The 22,965-nt window shown below is 40.5% G+C and overlaps 1 protein-coding gene across 5 annotated transcripts in view; it reads right to left on the reverse strand.

Moving 5' to 3' along the window:
- The window catches only part of NUCB2 (nucleobindin 2), a 53,231-nt gene that overhangs the window by 30,059 nt on the left and 207 nt on the right, over positions 1–22,965 (reverse strand). For 4 of the 5 annotated variants that reach the window (XM_064288372.1, XM_010592207.3, XM_003411988.4 and 1 more), the window contains exon 2: positions 17,563–17,720. The gene's annotated coding sequence lies outside the window, so the exon portion shown is untranslated. Of the gene's footprint in view, positions 1–5,705; positions 5,911–17,562; positions 17,721–22,965 lie in introns of those variants that run through there. The other variant, XM_064288371.1, reaches the window with a different exon arrangement.

Consider the following 22,965-nt stretch of genomic DNA (forward strand, 5'->3'; position numbering starts at 1 on the left):
CTGGCAGAGTGGTGTGCCTCTGGGCACTTATATGAGGAGCTAAAGAGCTTTGTAACACTTGCCCTAGTAGGGCACAGGCCAGGGCCAAGAGGCAGCCTGTCCTCAGGGGGCCAAGAGGAGGCCTGCCATTAGGGGGCAAGCACAGCAGAGAAGGGCCTGCTTGGTTGCAGGGCAAGAGGAGCTGAGAGGCTGTCCAGCACTGATGAAGGGAAGGATGTGCTCTCCCCTTCAGGGGAGGCTTCCAGACTTTGCCTACGTGCTTCCTGATCCTGAATTGCAGCCTGTTGATCCTGATCCTGAGTGGTACCTGTTCCTTCCCTAGTAAATTCCATAATCATGAGTACAGTCTGTGAGTTGTGGCCACTGCAACAAATTATCCAACTCAGAAGTAGAAAGTGCCGTGGGAAGGACAGCTGGTGTCGGAATTGGTAAAAAACTTGGAGAGTGGAAGTATGTCTGACCTCCACCTCAGCCTTGGGCTGATGCTGATGGTGACGATTATCCTGCCCCCATCCCGGAAATTAGACGACCTCTGACGCCACGCCATTTTTACAGAGGTACGTAGGGCAGTGACTCATTTTATAGATGAAAAAATTAATGCTTAAACCAATTAGCTTATGGAGTACTGTCTTGTCATTAAAAAATACCACTAGAACTCACATTTCATTGTTATTGTTAGCCTACCAATTTTGATATATCTTTATTGAGATATAATCCTCATGCCATAAAATTTACCCAAAATATACAATTTAACAGTTTTAGTATATTCACCAATTTGTCCACCCATCACCACTATCTAATTCCAGAACATTTTCATCACCCAAAAAAGAAACCCTGTACCCATTAGTAGCCACCCTCACCCCTACTCTCCACAACCCCTGGCGACCACTAATCTACTTTCTGTTTGAAAGGATTTGCCTATTCTGGACATTTCATATAAATGGAATCATACAATTGGTGGTCTTTTATGTTTGGCTTCTTTCACTTAGCATGATGTTTTCAAGGTTCATCCACATTGTAACATGTATCAGTACTTGATTCCTTTTTTTTTTTCATGCAACATGAATTTACTGAATATACACCAATGCAGGTAGTGTATTAGATACTGGAAACACGGCAGTAAACAAGACAGAAATTCCAGCCCACAAGGAGCTTACATTCTAGAGGGCAAAGAGCTACTGGACCAAAACTAACCTGAAATCTACCCTGTCTCTAGATATCAGTATGAGCCAATACATCTTTCATTATTCTCTGTCTTGTATTTCACACTCCAGCCAAACAAACTAGCTTGAAATCAGCATATGCTATGTGTGTAGTGAAGAACCTGACCCAAAGAGAGGACTAGTCCTTTCCCTTGGCTACTAGGAAGTGACCTCTAGGCTCTTAGAATGTCCTGCCTAACAGGGCTGTCTTCATTTGCCTGGGGGCTTTGTGATTTATGATGCGGGCTTAGGGCCACGCAGTTCTGTCCCCAGAGAAACTAGAGACTAAAGGTATTAGCCCAACTTCCAGGAAGGGTTAACCACTAAAGGTCAGCAATGTGAGAAGTATATGATTGAGCCCCAATACTCTGGATACCAAAGGCTTGAGCAGGCTTCCTGGTTGGCAATACTCTGTGTGTACTGTCACCCTGATATTGAGAGAGTAATATGCTGTCCTGACTCCAGCGGGGGAGAATGACGGATGCTCCAAGTTTGGTACTTCCCCTGGACTCTGCTCTATGCATTTCTTCCACTAGCTGATTTTAATCTGTATCCTCTCCCCGTGATAAACCCTAACTGTTAGTGTAACAGTGTCCAGTGAGTTTGGTGAGTCCTTCTAAAGATGATCAAAACTGAGTGTGATTTGGGAAACTCCCAAGCTTGCAATTGGTGTCAGAAGTGAGGGCAGTCTTATGTGGACTGTTCCCTCTAACCTTTGCAGTTGGTTAAACTCTAAACTCTGTCTCACTATGATAGTTCTCATTTGACTTTGTGCACACTATTCCCCTTGTTTGAAATACCATCATATTCTGGCCTAAAGTCACAAAGCTTAGAAATGGTAGCTCAGAATCTGAGTTACAGTCATAATTGGTTTTCTTAAAATACCTCTTCCTTTCATTCTTAGATCAGTACTCTTTCCAGTATACTCCTAAAGGGATCTAATTATGTATATGTAATCATGAGGCTATTTATATGCATTCATGAAGACCATAAAAATTAGGGACCCCAGAGGAGAGCAATTAGGAGTATATAGCAAGATGTATATAAATTTTTGTATGAGAAACTGACTTGATTTGTAAACTTGCACTTAAAGCACAGAAAAAAAAAAAAAAAAAAAAAAATTTCAAGAGGAGCCCTAAAGAGACCGCCTAGGAACACAACAGATGGGCACTGATAGAAAGGGAGAAAAATGCGGAATAGAACTTCAAATTCTTAAAGAATCCAGACTTACTGGACCTACTAAGGCTGGAGGAGCCCTGGAGACCATGGCCCTGGGTTACTCTTCAAACCTTGAATTGAAACTATCCCCTGAAATCACCTTTAAACTAAGTTAACAGTTTATCTCAGAAAGTAAAGAAGGTTATCCTTGAGTATTGCTTCCTTTAAAAAAAACTAACATCTAGTGATCAACAGCTTTATAAAGCATAGATGAGAAGGTTGGGGGGCAGGGAGTTTTAGTTAATGGAAGTGAAGCAACTAGAACAGAAATAACAAGAATGTTGACACAATGTGAAGAATATAAGAAATGTCACTGATTATTATGTCTAGAAACTGTGGAATGGGAGCAGGCTTTGTTGTGTATATTTTCACCAAAAACAAAATATTTAAAAAAAAAAAGATATATATGTGAAAAAAAAAAAAAAAAACCTAGGGACCCAGAAAGTCTCTCACATTCAAAGGGATATAATTTTTTAAAGTATTCTGTAGAGATGCTACTCAAAGTTTAGTTCTAAACCTGAAAGATCACATCACCTGAGCACTTAGCAGAAATGCAACTTCTTGGGCTGCACCAAGATCTGAATTAAAATCTCTGGGGTGGGGCGCAGGAGTCTGTGTTTTAGCAAACTTTCCAGGCGATTCTTATATACACACAAGCCCAAGAAAAACTCTTCTCTAAGACACTTGGACATCATGATTGTTGTAAGTAAATGTGTTTCATCTTCTGGTAGGATCAAGAAGGCACCACCACCAAAGCTTGTAAAATGGCTGTCAGAATCCTGGAAGAGAATCCCAAACAAAGGGGCTTGAAGAAAATTCTAGAAGAAAATTACCTTTATTCTCCATAGTAGAGAAATACGGACATTGACAATTCTGAGTCAAAAAAATATTTCAAAATAGTCAGATTATCATCTGTGAAACATTTCATAACATGGAGGAATCTGGAAGGCATTATGCTGAGTGAAATTAGTCAGTTGCAAAAGGACAAATATTGTACGAGACCACTATTATAAGAACTCAAAAAATAGTTTAAACAGAGAAGAAAATATTCTTTGATGGTTACAAGAGCGGGGAGGGAGGGAGGGTGGAAAGGAGTATTCACTAATTAGATAGTAGGTAAGAACTATTTTAGGTGAAGGGAAAGACAACACACAGTACAGGAGAGGTCAGCATAACTGGACTAAACCAAAAGCAAAGAAGTTTCCTGAATAAACTGAATGCTTTGAAGGTCAGCGTAGCAGGAGTGGGGATTTGGGGACCAAGGTTTTGGAGGACATCTAAATCAACTGGCATAATAAAATCTATTAAGAAAACATTCTGCATCCCACTTTGAAGAGTGGCGTCTGGGGTCTTAAACGCTAGCAAGTGGCCATCTAAGATGCATCAATTGATCTCAACCCACCTGGAGCAAAAGAAAATGAAGAACACCAAAGACACAAGGTAATTAGGAGCCCAAGAGACAGAAAGGGTCACATGAACCAGAGACTACATCAGCCTGAGACCAGAAGAACCAGATGGTGCCCAGCCACAACCGATGACTGCCCTGACAGGGAACACAACAAAGGACCCCTGAGGGAGCAGGAGGGCAATGGGATACAGACCCCAAATTCTTGTAAAAAGACCAGACTTAACGGTCTGACTGAGACTAGAAGGACCCTGAAGGTCATAGTCCCCAGACCTTCTCTTAGCCCAAGACAGGAACCATTCCCATAGCCAACTCTTCAGACAAGGATTGGACTGGACAATGGGATAGAAAATGATACTGGTGACACATGAGACTATGTTGGCATCTCCTGTCTGGAGAGGAGATAAGAGGGCAGAGGGGGTCAGAAGCTGGCTGAATGGACATGAAAAGAGAGAGTGGAGGGAAGGAGGAAATGTGCTGTCTCATTAGGGGGAGAGCAATTAGGAATATATAGCAAGGGGTATATAAATTTTTATATGAGAGACTGACTTGATTTGTAAACTTTCACTTAAAGCACAATAAAAATTTTTTTTAAATAGACTATGAATGTGAAGAAGTTTTAAGAATACCTTGACCAATTTATTTCACTTTTAATTTTGTTGTGTGTATGCACAAAAGTGGTGTGAGAAAAATCTGATATGTCTAAATCTAAAAAAATCTAAAAAAGCTTTTTCAATGAGGATAAAATAGAATCATAAGTGATAAGGCACAGTGTCACAGTTTAATTGGCAGCATTTTTTCTATAAGGAATATAATGGTGTGTCTTAATATCAGTGGTGCCTTAGAGGTGCTGAAATACCACATCTTGAGTTTTAACTATCTGTTGAGTTGATTCTGACTCATAGTGACCCTATAGGATAGAGTAGAACTGCCCTATTTGGTTTCCAAGGAACGGCTGGTGGTTTTGAATTGCCAAACTCTTGGTTAGCAGCCATAGCTCTTAACCACTGTGCCATCAGGGCTTCCATGCCAGAGAAAAGCAAACTGAAATCCAGGGGATGGAAATTGGAGTGGTGAAGCATCTAAAGATTGAGCCAGTCTCTTAGGGATTTTAGAAGGTAGATAAGGAGCAAATATTTTATTTCTACAAAGAATATTTGTATTTTTGAAAGTTTTTAAATTTTCTCTTGTGTTACTTAGACAAAAAGCACAGTAATTCTTTTACTACTAATACTTCAATTTCCTTTTTTAAAAAATCTAGAACCGGAGGCGGAGCCAAGATGGCGGACTAGGCAGACGTTACCTCGGATCCCTCTTACAACAAAGACACGGAAAAACAAGTGAATCGATCACATACATAACAATCTACGAACCCTGAACAACAAACACAGATTTAGAGACGGAGAACGAACTAATACGGGGAAGCAGCGATAGTTTCCAGAGCCTGGAGCCAGAGTACCAGTCAGGTACGGCACAAGCACAGAGACCTGCTCCACCCCCCCGAACTAACCCCGGGAGGGAGACCAGCCGGTTCCACGGGCGGCGTGGGACGCAGCCGGTAGGAGAAGTCCCCGGGAGGCAGTGACTGATCTTGGAGCAGAAAGAGCAGCATCCGAGCCAGAGAACCGTCCCGCAGGGATTTGGACTGCACGCAGGTACGCCATAAACACGGAGAGTTGCTCCACCCCCTGAACTAACCCCGGGAAGGGGACCAGCCGGGTCGCGCGGGCGGCGTGGGACGCAGCCGGTAGGAGAAGTCCCCGGGAGGCGGCGACTGGTATTGGAGTGGGGAGAACAGCGTTCCAGCTGGGACACTCGGTCGCGGCACAAGCACGGGGAGCTACTCCACCCATCTGAACTAACCCCGGGAGGGGGCCCACCTGGTTCACGGGGGTGGCAAGGCCACACGGCTGGAGAGACGAGAAGTCCCCGGGAGGCAGCGACTGATTTTGGAGTTGAGAGTGCACCGTCCCAGTAGCGGAGCCTTGACGCTGGGCGTGGGGCTGGAAGCGGAGGATCTGACCGTAACTCCAGCGGGCCAGACCCCCTGGGGGCAATCTCCGCACAGCCAGCACACATAGGAGACGCGCCCGCGGGAATCTCAGATATAACAGTCATTCCAAGCAAGACAAGCAACTCTGGCTATATTCTGAGGTGCTACTCTCCTATCTCTCTGTTCCCTCCTCCACCCTCCCCAGGCGGCTTCATTAACATCTGAATAGCCTGAGCCAGAGGGAGAACTCTGATAGGGATCTGACTGCAGTTTTTTCTTAGCGGGTTTTCTGGAAAAACTAGTTTCCCAGTGATGGCTCGGAGACAACAATCCATATCAAACCACTTAAAGAAGCAGACCGTGACAGCTTCTCCAACCCCCCAAACAAAAGAATCAAAATCTTTCCCAAATGAAGATACAATTTTGGAATTATCAGATACAGAATATAAAAAACTAATCTACAGAATGCTTAATGATATCACAAATGAAATTAGGATATCTGCAGAAAAAGCCAAGGAACACACTGATAAAACTGTTGAAGAACTCAAAAAGATTATTCAAGAACATACTGGAAAAATTAATAAGTTGCAAGAATCCATAGAGAGACAACATGTAGAAATCCAAAAGATTAACAATAAAATAACAGAATTAGACAACACACTAGGAAGTCAGAGGAGCAGACTCGAGCAATTAGAATGCAGACTGGGACATCTGGAGGACCAGGGAATCAACACCAACATAGCTGAAAAAAAATCAGATAAAAGAATTAAAAAAAATGAAGAAACCCTAAGAATTATGTGGGACTCTATCAAGAAGGATAACCTGCGGGTGATTGGAGTCCCAGAACAGGGAGGGGGGACAGAAAACACAGAGAAAATAGTTGAAGAACTTCTGACAGAAAACTTCCCTGACATCATGAAAGACGAAAGGATATCTATCCAAGATGCTCATCGAACCCCATTTAAGATTGATACAAAAAGAAAAACACCAAGACATATTATCATCAAACTTGCCAAAACCAAAGACAAACAGAAAATTTTAAAAGCAGCCAGGGAGAAAAGAAAGGTTTCCTTCAAGGGAGAATCAGTAAGAATATGTTCTGACTACTCAGCAGAAACCATGCAGGCAAGAAGGGAATGGGACGACATATACAGAACACTGAAGGAGAAAAACTGCCAACCAAGGATCATATATCCAGCAAAACTCTCTCTGAAATATGAAGGCGAAATTAAGATATTTACAGACAAACACAAGTTTAGAGAATTTGCAAAAACCAAACCAAAGCTACAAGAAATACTAAAGGATATTGTTTGGTCACAGAACCAATAATATCAGATATCAGCACAACACAAGGTCACAAAACAGAACGTTCTGATATCAACTCAAATAGGGAAATCACAAAAACAAACAAATTAAGATTAATTAAAAAAAAAAAATACACATAACAGGGAATCATGGAAGTCAATAGGTAAAAGATCACAATAATCAAAAAGAGGGACTAAATACAGGAGGCATTGAACTGCCATATGGAGAGTGATACAAGGCGATATAGAACAATACAAGTTAGGTTTTTACTTAGTAAAATAGGGGTATATAATGAGGTAACCACAAAAAGGTATAACAACTCTATAACTCAAGATAAAAGCCAAGAAAAACGTAACGACTCAACTAACATAAAGTCAAACACTATGAAAATGAGGATCTCACAATTTACTAAGAAAAACGCCTCAGCACAAAAAAGTATGTGGAAAAATGAAATTGTCAACAACACACATAAAAAGGCATCAAAATGACAGCACTAAAAACTTATTTATCTATAATTACCCTGAATGTAAATGGACTAAATGCACCAATAAAGAGACAGAGAGTCACAGACTGGATAAAGAAACACGATCCATCTATATGCTGCCTACAAGAGACACACCTTAGACTTAGAGACACAAACAAACTAAAACTCAAAGGATGGAAAAAAGTATATCAAGCAAACAATAAACAAAAAAGAAGAGGAGTAGCAATATTAATTTCTGACAAAATAGACTTTAGACTTAAATCCACCACAAAGGATAAAGAAGGACACTATATAATGATAAAAGGGACAATTGATCAGGAAGACATAACCATATTAAATATTTACGCACCCAATGACAGGGCTGCAAGATACATAAATCAAATTTTAACAGAACTGAAAAGCGAGATAGATACCTCCACAGTTATAGTAGGAGACTTCAACACACCACTGTCGGAGAAGGACAGGACATCCAGTAAGAAGCTCAACAGAGATACGGAAGATCTAATTACAACAATCAACCAACTTGACCTCATTGACTTATACAGAACTCTCCACCCAACTGCTGCAAAATATACTTTTTTTTCCAGCGCACATGGAACATTCTCTAGAATAGACCACATATTAGGTCATAAAACAAACCTTTGCAGAGTCCAAAACATCGAAATATTACAAAGCATCTTCTCAGACCACAAGGCAATAAAACTAGAGATCAATAACAGAAAAACGAGGGAAAAGAAATCAAATACTTGGAAAATGAACAATACCCTCCTGAAAAAAGACTGGGTTATAGAAGACATCAAGGAGGGAATAAGGAAATTCATAGAAAGCAACGAGAATGAAAATACTTCCTATCAAAACCTCTGGGACACAGCAAAAGCAGTGCTCAGAGGCCAATTTATATCAATAAATGCACACATACAAAAAGAAGAAAGAGCCAAAATCAGAGAACTGTCCCTACAACTTGAACAAATAGAAAGTGAGCAACAAAAGAATCCATCAGGCACCAGAAGAAAACAAATAATAAAAATTAGAGCTGAACTAAATGAATTAGAGAACAGAAAAACAATTGAAAGAATTAACAAAGCCAAAAGCTGGTTCTTTGAAAAAATTAACAAAATTGATAAACCATTGGCTAGACTGACTAAAGAAATACAGGAAAGGAAACAAATAACCCGAATAAGAAATGAGAAGGACCACATCACAACAGAACCAAATGAAATTAAAAGAATCATTTCAGATTATTATGAAAAATTGTACTCTAACAAATTTGAAAACCTTGAAGAAATGGATGAATTCCTGGAAAAACACTATCTACCTAAACTAACACATTCAGAAGTAGAACAACTAAATAGACCCATAACAAAAAAAGAGATTGAAACGGTAATCAAAAAACTCCCAACAAAAAAAAGTCCTGGCCCGGACGGCTTCACTGCAGAGTTCTACCAAATTTTCAGAGAAGAGTTAACACCACTACTACTAAAGGTATTCCAAAGCATAGAAAATGACGGAATACTACCCAACTCATTCTATGAAGCCACCATCTCCCTGATACCAAAACCAGGTAAAGACATTACAAAAAAAGAAAATTATAGACCTATATCCCTCATGAACATTGATGCAAAAATCCTCAACAAAATTCTAGCCAATAGAATCCAACGACACATCAAAAAAATAATTCACCCTGATCAAGTGGGATTTATACCAGGTATGCAAGGCTGGTTTAATATCAGAAAAACCATTAATGTAATCCATCACATAAATAAATCAAAAGACAAAAACCACATGATCTTATCAATTGATGCAGAAAAGGCATTTGACAAAGTCCAACACCCATTCATGATAAAAACTCTCACCAAAATAGGAATTGAAGGAAAATTCCTCAACATAATAAAGGGCATCTATGCAAAGCCAACAGCCAATATCACTCTAAATGGAGAGAACCTGAAAGCATTTCCCTTGAGAACGGGAACCAGACAAGGATGCCCTTTATCACCGCTCTTATTCAACATCGTGTTGGAAGTCTTAGCCAGGGCAATCAGGCTAGACAAAGAAATAAAAGGTATCCGGATTGGCAAGGAAGAAGTAAAGTTATCACTATTTGCAGATGACATGATTATATACACAGAAAACCCTAAGGAATCCTCCAGAAAACTACTGAAACTAATAGAAGAGTTTGGCAGAGTCTCAGGTTATAAAATAAACATACAAAAATCACTTGGATTCCTCTACATCAACAAAAAGAACACCGAAGAGGAAATTACCAAATCAATACCATTCACAATAGCCCCCAAGAAGATAAGATACTTAGGAATAAATCTTACCAAGGATGTAAAAGACCTATACAAAGAAAACTACAAAGCTCTACTACAAGGAATTCAAAAGGACATAAGTGGAAAAACATACCTTGCTCATGGATAGGAAGACTTAACATAGTAAAAATGTCTATTCTACCAAAAGCCATCTATACATTTAACACACTTCCGATCCAAATTCCAATGTCATATTTTAAGGGGATAGAGAAACAAATCACCAATTTCATATGGAACGGAAAGAAGCCCCGGATAAGCAAAGCACTACTGAAAAAGAAGAAGAAAGTGGGAGGCCTCACCTTACCTGACTTCAGAACCTATTATACAGCCACAGTAGTCAAAACAGCCTGGTATTGGTACAACAACAGACACATAGACCAATGGAACAGAATTGAGAACCCAGACATAGATCCATCCACGTATGAGCAGCTGATATTTGACAAAGGACCAGTGTCAATTAACTGGGGAAAAGATAGCCTTTTTAACAAATGGTGCTGGCATAACTGGATATCCATTTGCAAAAAAATGAAACAGGACCCATACCTCACACCATGCACAAAAACTAACTCCAAGTGGATCAAAGACCTAAACATAAAGACTAAAACGATAAAGATCATGGAAGAAAAAATTGGGACAACCCTAGGAGCCCTAATACAAGGTATAAACAGAATACAAAACATTACCAAAAATGATGAAGAGAAACCCGATAACTGGGAGCTCCTAAAAATCAAACACCTATGCTCATCTAAAGACTTCACCAAAAGAGTAAAAAGACCACCTACAGATTGGGAAAGAATTTTCAGCTATGACATCTCCGACCAGCGCCTGATCTCTAAAATCTACATGATTCTGTCAAAACTCAACCACAAAAAGATAAACAACCCAATCAAGAAGTGGGCAAAGGATATGAACACACATTTCTCTAAAGAAGATATTCAGGCAGCCAACAGATACATGAGAAAATGCTCTCGATCATTAGCCATTAGAGAAATGCAAATTAAAACTACGATGAGATTCCATCTCACACCAGCAAGGCTGGCATTAATCCAAAAAACACAAAATAATAAATGTTGGAGAGGCTGCGGAGAGATTGGAACTCTCATACACTGCTGGTGGGAATGTAAAATGGTACAACCACTTTGGAAATCTATCTGGCGTTATCTTAAACAGTTAGAAATAGAACTACCATACAACCCAGAAATCCCACTCCTAGGAATATACCCTAGAGATACAAGAGCCTTCATACAAACAGATATATGCACACCCATGTTTATTGCAGCTCTGTTTACAATAGCAAAAAGTTGGAAGCAACCAAGGTGTCCATCAACGGATGAATGGGTAAATAAATTGTGGTATATTCACACAATGGAATACTACGCATCGATAAAGAACAGTGACGAATCTCTGAAACATTTCATAACATGGAGGAACCTGGAAGGCATTATGCTGAGCGAAATCAGTCAGAGGCAAAAGGACAAATATTGTATAAGACCACTATTATAAGATCTTGAGAAATAGTAAACCTGAGAAGAACACATACTTTTGTGGTTACGAGGGGGGGAGGGAGGGAGGGTGGGAGAGGGTTTTTTATTGATTAATCAGTAGATAAGAACTGCTTTAGGTGAAGGGAAAGACAACACTCAATACATGGAAGGTCAGCTCAATTGGACTGGACCAAAAGCAAAGAAGTTTCCGGGATAAAATGAATGCTTCAAAGGTCAGCGGAGCAAGCGCAGGGGTCTGGGGAACATGGTTTGCGGGGACTTCTAAGTCAATTGGCAAAATAATTCTATTATGAAATCATTCTGCATCCCACTTTGAAATGTGGCGTCTGGGGTCTTAAATGCTAACAAGCAGCCATCTAAGATGCAGCAATTGGTCTCAACCCACCTGGAGCAAAGGAAAATGAAGAACACCAAGCCCACATGACAACTAAGAGCCCAAGAGACAGAAAGGGCCACATGAACCAGAGACCTACATCATCCTGAGACCAGAAGAACTAGTTGGTGCCCGGCCACAATCGATGACTGCCCTGACAGGGAGCTCAGCAGAGGACCCCTGAGGGAGCAGGAGATCAGTGGGATGCAGACCCCAAATTCTCATAAGAAGACCAAACTTAATGGTCTGACTGAGACTGGAGGAATCCCGGCGGCCATGCTCCCCAGACCTTCTGTTGACACAGGACAGGAACCATCCCCGAAGACAACTCATCAGAAATGAAAGGGACTGGTCAGCGGGTGGGAGAGAGATGCTGATGAAGAGTGAGCTAATTATATCAGGTGGACACTTGAGATTGTGTTGGCAACTCTTGCCTGGAGGGGGGATGGGAGGATAGAGAGAGAGGGAAGCCGGCAAAATTGTCAAGAAAGGAGAGACTGAAAGGGCTGACTCAAGACGGGGAAAGTAAGTGGGAGTAGGGAGTGAGATGTATGTAAACTTATATGTGACAGACTGATTGGATTTGTAAACGTTCACTTGAAGCTTAATAAAAGTTATTATAAAAAAAAAAAAAAAATCTAGAACCATTCACCCAAATTAACAAAATAACCAGAAGCCTTATTAGTATAAAAACAGCCTAGTTTTCTTCACGGAGCTGAAAATGTCTACTTGCTGAATACCATTTTAATGCCTTCCCCCCCTTTTTTTTTTAAATTAACGAATAGGATCATGCTGTGCATTGTTTTATAAGTTACTTTTTTTCTTTACACTGCAATTGCTTGTTTAATTGGCTGTCTTCCATGCTATAAGGGTAGGGACCATCTCTGTGTAACTTATCTTTAAATTCCAGCATAATACCTGGCACATTCTGTTGCCATCGAGTCGATTCCGACTGCTCCTTTACCTAGTACACACCCATATTACCCACTGCCGTCAAGTAGATTCTGACTCATAGCGACCCTATGGGATGGAGAAGAACTGCTCCATAGGGTTTCCAAGCAGTGGCTGGTGGATTTGAACTGCCAACCTTTTGGTTAGCAGCCGTAGCTTGCCGTAGCTCTTAAGCACTGTGCCACCAGGGCTCCATTTGGTACATACCAAAACAAAACCAAACCCACTGCCATCGAGTCAATTCCGACTCATAGCAACCCTATAGGACAGGGTAGAACTGCCCCATAGAGTTCCCAAGGAGCACCTGGTGGATTCCAACTGCTGACCTTTTGTGTAGCAGCTGTAGCACTTAACCCCCATGCCACCAGGGTTTCCACTTGGTACATGGTGGGTACTTAATAAATATTTGTCAAATTAATAAATACATGTAACTGATCTAAGAAAACATACATCTATTCAACCTTAAATTTAAATGAGAGAGGAGTAAAAGAAGAGGGTTGAGGGCAGGAGGAAAAAATAAATGAGAGACTATCACAAGGAAAGAGAAAGACCAGGTTCAGTCTTCTGTACTCTCCTACTCCTCTCACCCATAACCATTCTTTTTAACTGCTTCCAGGATCTCTCCCCACAGTCATTAACAGGAAGCTGTCTGATATATGTACATATGTGAGTTGTGGAATCACCTTGCAGAAAGCAGTTTGGCTTTTTGTTCTTGGTTCTTGCTAGCTGCACTAACACCTAAGGCTAATGAATGGGGGTTGATCAGATCATGAGGGACCAGTTGGAGGCCCCAGTGCTGATTAAGACTCATAATGCATGATGTAATCTAACATGGTCACATGGTGAGGGCAATAAAAGCCCTGAGTCCTAAGGCTCAGATGGAGCTTCCTGCTTGGTAAGAGTGAACATCTGCTCTCGGGAGGGTGGCCTATCCCTCTTGGAGACATGGGAGATCTGTGCCTCACCCTATGTGTTTCTTCATTTGTACCCTTTTTCGTTACACTAAAGCTGTTATTGCAGGTTCGGTGTTTCCTGTGAACTCTGTGAGTTGTTTCAGCGAATTATAGGACCCAAAGGCTGGCCTGACATGGAGGGAGTCATATGGACTCCAGAGCTTGTGGCTGGTACCCTGGAAGTGATAGACAAAAACCCCAAATTTGCGGCTGGCTGGTCTGAAGTGGAGGGAGTCATGTGCACTCTCAAGCTTGTGGCTGGTACCCATGACCTAGTCCTGGGTGGCTAGGAATGAGATAGAGAGGGGCCACACTGGCAGCTGGGTCTGAACTTAACAGGGAAGAGAAGCTGAGATTTCCACAGGACTCCGCTGGCATGGGATTTGTTATCCACCACACCATTTGGCATCAGAAGTGGGTGATCTATTTCCCTGGACTGGCTTGCACAATACATCAGATTTATGGAGCCCTGGTGGAGCAGTGGTTAAGAGCTATGGCTGCTAACCAAAAGCTGAGCAGTTCAAATCCCCCAGCCACTCCTTGGAAACCCTTTGGGGCAGCACTACTCTGTCTTATAGGGTCGCTATAAGTTGGAATTGACTTGATGGCAATGTGTTTTGGTTTTATCTGTTAGTTTAAAGGCATTTATATACACAGTGGAGTCCCCGGGTGGTGCTAACTGTTACACATTGGACTACTGACTGAAGGTTGGTGGTTTGAACCCACCCAGAGGAACCTCAGAATAAAGGCCTGGCAATCTGCTTTTGAAAGGTCACAACCTTGAAAACCCTATGGAGTGCAGTTCTGCTCTGTAACTCATAGGGTCACCATAAGCCAAAATCTACTTGACAGCAACTGGTTTGGTTTTTTGTTTGTTTGTTTTACATATGTATCAGATAAACTTAATCTAGATATGGTATGAGTCAATAACTAAGAAGTCCGCCTCTACGTGATTTGGTTAAGACAGGGAAAGGGAGACAAGATTCCTTTTGGTATTTAGGAATTTAGGGAAATTATTTTTTATCTACTGAATGCTCTGAGAGGCTCAGGAACTCTGCTTTGCAATTTCCCAAGTCTCTGATGCCTGTGGGATCAATGTTCTCCCTGCTGTTTTGGGATGACTGCTTCATTTAGGATTTCACATTTTTCTACTTTGGACAAACAATTTACCAGCCCACCCTAGTTTGCATCAGTCTGTTGTTTCAGCCTAGTTCAGCCCAGTGTCTCCTCTTCAAGTCTTTATCCTTCTTATGGAAGAAGAGAGGGATAAAGAAAAGAGAAGGCCAAACTTACTGACCTTATAATGGAAGAAAATTTGGTTAGTTGCCTCTTCTTCCCATTGCCTCTCCTTACCTCTCACCTCTGCATCTCTTGTATGGATATTTGTGTATTTTCCAGTTCATAAAAATCCTTACAACCTATCTCTGACACATTTGACATTATCTTGGTATTTAAAGAGATTTTTCTATCGTTAATTTTCTATCTAATGTGCTAGAACACATTCCATTTTTTCTTTTACGATAAGTTAACATTTATTGAGGCCTTATTAAGGATTAAATATTTTAATTAATTTTAGACTTTGCTAAGTTAGTTATTCTAGTTTTTTCTAGAATAAACACCACAAGAATAGAAACTAGTAGAGGGGAAAAAGTGTATTTCAAAAATTCTCCATCACGATGAATCTGTGAAACATTTCATAACATGGAGGAACCTGGAAGGCATTATGCTGAGTGAAATTAGTCAGTTGCAAAAGGACAAACATTGTATAAGACCACTATTATAAGAACTTGAAAAATAGTTTAAACTGAGAAGAACACATTCTTTTGTGGTTACAAGAGGGGGGAGGGAGGAAGGGTGGGAGGGGGTATATACTAATTAGATAGTAGGTAAGAACTACTTTAGGTGAAGGGAAAGACAACACTCAATACATGGGAGGTCAGCACAACTGGACTAAACCAAAAGCAAAGAAGTTTCCTGAATAAACTGAATGTGTTGAAGGCTAGCGTAGCAGGGGCAGGGGTTTGGGGACCATGGTTTCAGGGGACATCTAAGTCAATTAGCATAATAAAATCTATTAAGAAAACATTCTGCATCCTACTTTGAAGAGTGGTGTCTGGGGTCTTAAACGCTAGCAAGTGGCCATCTAAGATGCATCGATGAGTCTCAACCCATCTGGATCAAAGGGGAATGAAGAACACCAAAGACACAAGGTAATTACGAGCCCAAGAGACAGAAAGGGCCACATGAACCAGAGACTACATCAGCCTGAGACCAGAAGAACCAGATGGTGCCCAGCCACAACCGATGACTGCCCTGACAGGGAACACAACAGAGAACCCCTGAGGGAGCAGGAGAATAGTGGGATGCAGATCCCAAATTCTCATAAAAGGACTAGACTGAATGGTCTGACTGAGACTAGAAGGACCCCGCTGGTTATGGCCCCCAGACCTTCTGTTGGCCCAGGACAGGAACCATTCCCGAAGCCAACTCGTCAGACATGAATTGGACTGGACAATGGGTTGGAGAGGGATGCTGGCGAGGAGTGAGCTTCTTGGATCAGGTGGACACTTGAGACTATGTTGGCATCTCCTGCCTGGAGGGGAGATGAGAGGGTAGAGGGGGTTAGAAGCTGGCAAAATGGACAAGAAAAGAAAGAGTGCAGGGAGGGAGTGGACTGTCTCATTATGGGGAGAGTAATTGGGAGTATGTAGCAAGGTGTAAATAAGTTTTTATGTGAGAGTTGATTTGTAAACTTTCACTTAAAGCACAATAAAAATTATTAAAAAAAAGAAAAATTCTCCATCACGAAAAGAAGGAGTGGAGGGAAGAAGTGTGCTGTCTCATTAGGGGGAGAGCAACTAGGAGTATATACCAGGGTGTATATAAATTTTTGTATGAGAGACTGACTTGATTTGTAAACTTTCACTTAAATCACAATAAAAATTAAAAAAAAAAAAAAAATCTCCATCAACCAAAACCAAAAAAGGCAAGAAAGGGGAGAAAAGAAACATTAAGCACGTAGAACTAATAAGAAGTCCAAAAGAAGGTGGCAGATTTAAAACTCAAGATATGGTATTTCATCAACTCTAAGACACCACTGATATTAGGTTGTTTCAACACATTTATTAACAACAAATGTTTATTGAGCATTTATGGGTAATTTTAAAAAATAAACAGAGCAAATATCCAATGACGACAGAAAGGATTCTATAATGAACCATGGGATAACAAAGTATTAGATGATGGATATATCCTTCTGTAGACAATGGTGAGATTTAAAGCTTTGCCATGCAAATTACTGAAGCTTCCACGAATGGTAATCATAGCTTACAGATCTCAGAGATAAAAGAGGAAAAGATTCATACTGTGGCAAAGACTTCTATTTGCCTGTGAATATCTAAATCTCTCCTTTCTCCTCAGTAACAAAGCCCAATTTTATTCAGGGCAGCCATGCATTCAGCTACATTTCCCAAGGCCCGTGTATTGCATTCAGCTACATTTCCCAAGGCCCGAGTCGCTTAGCTGTAGCCATTAGACTGAGCTTTGATTCAGAAGTCTCCTTAATAGGGGAGATGCATACTTCTTTGCCTTTTCCTTGCTTCCTAGAACTTGGCTGTGATGGTTAGAGCGCTAGCAGCTATCTTGGACTATGAGGGTAAGAGCCATACCTTAGGAATAGGAGACCAAAGAACTGGAAGAAGTTTAGGTACTATGACTTTGTGAAGCCATAATACCTATCCTGGACTGGCTACTCCCAGAATTATTTTTATGGGAAAATAAAATATTGTGTAATTAAGTCATCATTGTTAAGTCTCCGTTTTTGTTTTTATTGCAACCAAACACAATTCTTAACTGATCACTTACCTTCAGACAGGTAAAGAATGTTTATTTCTTCTTTACAGATGAAGCAAATGAGATCCAAAGAGGTTGGAGAACTTGCACACTGTCAAATTAGTGAAGAGATGGGTCTTGATCTCAGCCCGATGTTTTTTCACTAAAAACTGCCTCTTAAGCAGTCCTAGCTGTATAAAAATAAAAAACGAAAAAACACAATAAGTACAGGCATAAATTTAGCTTTGTTACAGTGACAATGGTACATGATAGGGCATCATTTGTCACACACTGTAAAAAGAAAAAGCACTAAATTTTTATGATATGGATGGAGACTAAATTATATTTCAATGGGAGGGAGGATAATAGCAAATAAATAGAATCAAAGACCAGAGCAAACAGAGATATGATTTATTGTCCCTAAGTTTTACTGTATCCCTCCCTTCTTAAGTAACTAAAAAGGATTCAGTTTAAAAGCTTATTTTTCTCAGTAATGAGACTTTACAATATATGATAAGTTTTCCCGTTAAATCCTTAAATGAACTTTTTCTTAAAAATTCTTAACTGGAACTTTTCTTCACTCTTACCACCAATTTTAAAATTAATCCTGGCCCTAGTCTCAGTGGCAGAGATCAGTAATAAGAAGCATCCCAAATTCTTTTTTGAAACCCCACTACCTAACTGTAAAATACAAGGCATTTAGCTCATGTATAAACTAACTGGAGAATATAATCAATTATTTCTAAGCAGTCTGGAAAGAAAATAAGCAAATAAAATGTCTTCAAATTCTAAAAACACATATTTCTTTATATGTTACACTTAACATCAAGTTATCTATGGGAAAGAGTGATCACATGTATGTTGTATGTTAGAAAAGGTTTACGACTATTATGCAGACAATATGGTAAAAAAAATAAACAGCAGATTGAATTCTAACCTCATTTACTGGCAAGGCACTTTGCCTCTCTGGTTTTCCTACTTATAAAACTGAGCTAATACTACTTCACATGCTTGTTGACATGATGAAAATAAGAATGAAGGCAAAGTGACTAATACAATGCACATCAATAATAAATTCTCAGTAAATATGCATGCCCTTTCCCTCTTGCCCTTAATGAAAATCTGTTCACAAATACCCAAAGATATAGAACTTAAGCAAGGAACCAGTTGGACACACAGCCTTTAAATGTCATTTTTTGAAAGGCCACATTAGAGCTCTCCTCTGAGCATTGCCACAGCCAGAGCCCTGATGCAGCCGCAGGCCAGAGGAAGGAATATGTCCAACAAAAGAGGAACACAAGCTCTTCCTCCCAGCCATTCAAACAGCAAGTTGCAAGAGACCCAGGTTTCTTCCTCCAAGACACTGCCCTGAGCCAGGAGACCTGGGTTGCTTTTTCTCACTGGCAATGTCATACTTCTGACAATGAAAAGGGGTAGGGAAAAAAAAAATTAAATGGCTTTTGAGTTTCTCGATGGCAGCAGTGACAAGGATAACAGGTAAGTGGGTGTTCAACTACATTTTTCCCTTTAAAAATGAGAATCAATGGGAAAGTCACGAACAAAGTCATCAGACGTATGACCAGGTGAGCTGGACTCCAACCTTGCCTGTATCGAGACCACCAGTATAGACTTAAAATCTCTGATGCCTTTAACTGTAGAAAAGGACATCAATCAAAGAAGTCATTATATCTCCTTTTGTTCCATCTTAACAAGCGGTTGCAATATCTGGTAATAAACCAACACCTAATCTGTTGCCGAAGAGTCAATTCTGACCCATAGCGACCCTGCAGGACAGAGTAGAACTGCCCCATAGAGTTTCCAAGGAGCAGCTGGTAGATTAGAACTACCAACCTTTTGGTGAGCAGCCTGAGCCCTTAACCACTGCACCACTGGGGATCATGAAAAACATACTGTTGCTTGTCTGTATCATTCACGAGCATATTTATTAAAATTACCATGTCTTCATTGTTTACATGTACTTCACATAAATAAAATACAAAAAAAAAACAACAAACAGTTCCATGAGCCAATTCAGGCTGATGGCAACCCCGTATGTTTCAGGCACAGCTGGACCACAGGGTTTGCAACGGTTGTGATCTTTTGGAAGCAGATCACCAGGGCTTTCTTTCGAAGCACCTCAGTATGGATTCAAACTGTCAGTCTTTCAGTTAGTAGCCAAGAGCTTAAACATCTGTGCCACCAAGAGACAATTAAAATATAACAAGTCAAAAAGCTTTGCAAAAAAATAAAAGCATGTAACTACTATCGCAATTTCCATTAAGTTGCTCTAGAATTTTAGAATCAGAGAATTCTCAGACCAGAAATTATCTTAGAGGTGATCTGATTCAGTGCCTACTTTTATAAAAGATTATAACACACAAGGAAGTTAAGTGACTTGGCCAGGATTTGGCAGAGCCAGGTTTGAAACCTGGCCATCAAATTCTGAATTAAGTATACATTCCACCAGATCTTGTTTTTTGTTGGGGGTGGGGGTTTTTTGTTTTGAATCAAAAATTATTAAAGTTATTGAGGTTCTTTTTTATTTTAACTTGTTGTTAGTTGCTGTGGAGTCAATTCCAACTCTTGGCAACCCCATATATAGAGTAGAACTGCACCACAGGGTTTTTAAGGCTGTGAACTTTCAGAAGTAGATCACCAGGCCAGCCTTCTCAGGCACCTCTGGGTGGGTTTGAAATTGTTAGGAACCTGCTTTTTAAAGTCTATAAACTAACTGCAAGTATCAAACATAGAAACATCCTAATATCTGTTTCAGGCCACTGACAAATTTTTCCTTTCCAGACCTTTGAGTGTTTAGAAAAAATTCATCATCTATCACTCCAAATATAGTCAACTCAATTATTCATAATACTTAAAAGATTATCTACTTGAAGGATTGTTTTCAATACATTTAAAAATTTTAGACTTGATTCCTACAGATACCCAGTACTCTGACTGTACACATACTCTGGCCATCAAAAGGGTCCTTAGAAACTGGAAACTAATTTAGACATTAGTCTCAGTAAAGCAAAATTAATTTGGTCTGTCTGTGGAGATACACAGATTCCCAAATAAAAATTTACTGGTATTGATCATGGTACTGATACTGTATATTAATGCCTATAACTAATAACTAGTTTTTGAAAGGTATCCTGACTGCCTTAATTGTACATTTCATTTCAGCTGATATTTATAGAGCACAAACTAACTTGGAAAAAGGCACCCTGAAAGGGTATGTACCAAAAGTGTGATATGATCTCCCAGGAAAGAAAGGTAAGCATAAGATGGACTGAGCCTTTGAAGATAGGTAAAATTAGGATAGAGGGAAGAGGACAGCACGAGCAACTACAAGGAGAGAGGAATGAATTTTTCACTCATACTAGAAAATTTGACCAGATAGATCATGGAGGGGCTCAGGACCAAGATAAAAAATATGTTTCCATATTCACCCTAATAATAAGAGTGAAACTGCAAATGTTATTTGAGATTTCATTTCTGATTCTAAATTTACACAGTTTTATCTTAAAGTTTTAACCCTATTAGCTGAGGAACATTTGTTGCATACCTACTTCAGGTTTTATAAAACGAAAACTCACACTCAGCTTAAATCAGGATGGATACTGAGACAGTTTCTATAAAGGAAAAGATGTAAGAATCTGGATATTCCCTGAATCTAATTATTTTAACAGAATCTACCAAGGAAGCCCTTAGGGAAAAAAAAAATTTTTTTAAGGTTGTAAAAGAAGCTATAGGTTATCTGATCTAAAGTTATCACACCACTAGTAATACTGCTTTTAACCAATTTCTTAAAGCAACTGTCTAATCACTTCTTTAAGGAGCCCTAGTGGCATGAGTCAGAATCGACTCTATGGCAGTGGGTTTGGTTTGGTTTTTGGTTTAGTGGCACAATGGAGCCCTGGTGGCGCAGTGGTTAAGAGCTACAACGAGCTACAGCTGCTAGAATCCGCCAGCTGCTCCTTGGAAACCTTTTGGGGCCATTCTACTCTGTCCTATAGGGTAACTATGAGTCGGAATCGACTGGATGGCCATGTTTTTGTTTTTCCTTTTTGTGGCACGATAGTTAAGTGCTGGGTTAGACTGCTAACTGACAGGCTGGTGGTTTGAACTTGTCCAGGAGAAAGACCTGGCTATCTACTCCAGTAAAGATTATAACCCAGTAAACCTTATGGGGCAGTTCTAGTCTGTCACATGGTGTCACTATGAGTCAAAATCAACTCAACAGCACCTACTAACAGTCAGTTCTTTCAACTCCCCTGTAGGGAAAATTCACAATCTCCTTCAAGAAAAAGAAGCAAGAATCTGGATGCTACCTGAATCCAGATATTTAACAGAATCTAACACGAAAGGTCTTGAGGGTGAAATAATTAAAATAAAAAAGGAAGCTATAGGTCATCTGATCCAAGTCTGTCATACCATTAGTCATACTGCTTTAAATCAGTTCTTTGAAGCAACTATCTAATCAGTTCATCTTTAAACTTGTGTGTAGTGGTTAAGAGCTAGGCTGCTAACCAAAGGGTTGGCAGTTCGAATTCACCAGGCCATCCTTGGGAACCATATGGGGCAGCTCTACTCTGTCCTATAGGGTCGCTATGAGTCGGAATCGACTGGACAGCAATGGGTTTGGGTTTTGGTATACAGAAAGTCTACAATCTCCTTCAAACAAAATTGGCTATCAGAGATTTTTCCATTTAACCTTCCTTGCTCCTTTTTTTGTTTTATTTTTGTTACCGTTTCGCATTCATGTTCATTAATGGATTTAATAGCCTCAGATGGTAGCACTTACTCAATTGCATAAAATGTACATTATCCAATTTAGGAGTTCAGATGACACTTTGAGAGTTTCAAGAGGTTCTGGTCTCCCAGATGTCAGAATAATGGTTCCTGTTCTTCCCTCCCACCCTCATATTGTAAAATAGCCATCCTAAAACCGTTACCAGCACCAACCACAAAAACCACATTTGCTCTCTCAGTGACCACTTAGCAGGTGCAACAAGGAAGTAACATCTTTCTCATTCCCTAAAATCGAAAGGGCTCACCTAATTTGTCACCTAAGGGAAAACAATACCACAACTAGCACGAACTTTCTCTCCTAGGAGGCGTCAGGGGTTGCTGCCTTAAAAGAACCGGCAGAAGAGCAGGATTCACCGGCCTAGCTTTGCTCCGAGGCGCGGGTGTAGTATCAGCTCAGACCTGGTGGGTACATCCTCCTCACCAGTGGGCACCTCCTTAGCCTATCTACCTGTCCCGGTGGCCAACGCTGACCTGGACCCCCGCCGGCGTCTGGTCCTGCTCCTCGCCAAGAGCCCACCTCCCTCATCGACCCCTAAGACAGCTTGGGGGCCCTGCAGACAGCGAGAGGAGCGGAGAAGGGGACCCCGCGCCGTAGGCGCCCCCTCCCCACCGGTGCGTGCCCCCTCT

The sequence above is a fragment of the Loxodonta africana genome, chromosome 7 (assembly GCF_030014295.1).
Source record: "Loxodonta africana isolate mLoxAfr1 chromosome 7, mLoxAfr1.hap2, whole genome shotgun sequence".
Taxonomy (NCBI): Eukaryota; Metazoa; Chordata; class Mammalia; order Proboscidea; family Elephantidae; genus Loxodonta; species Loxodonta africana.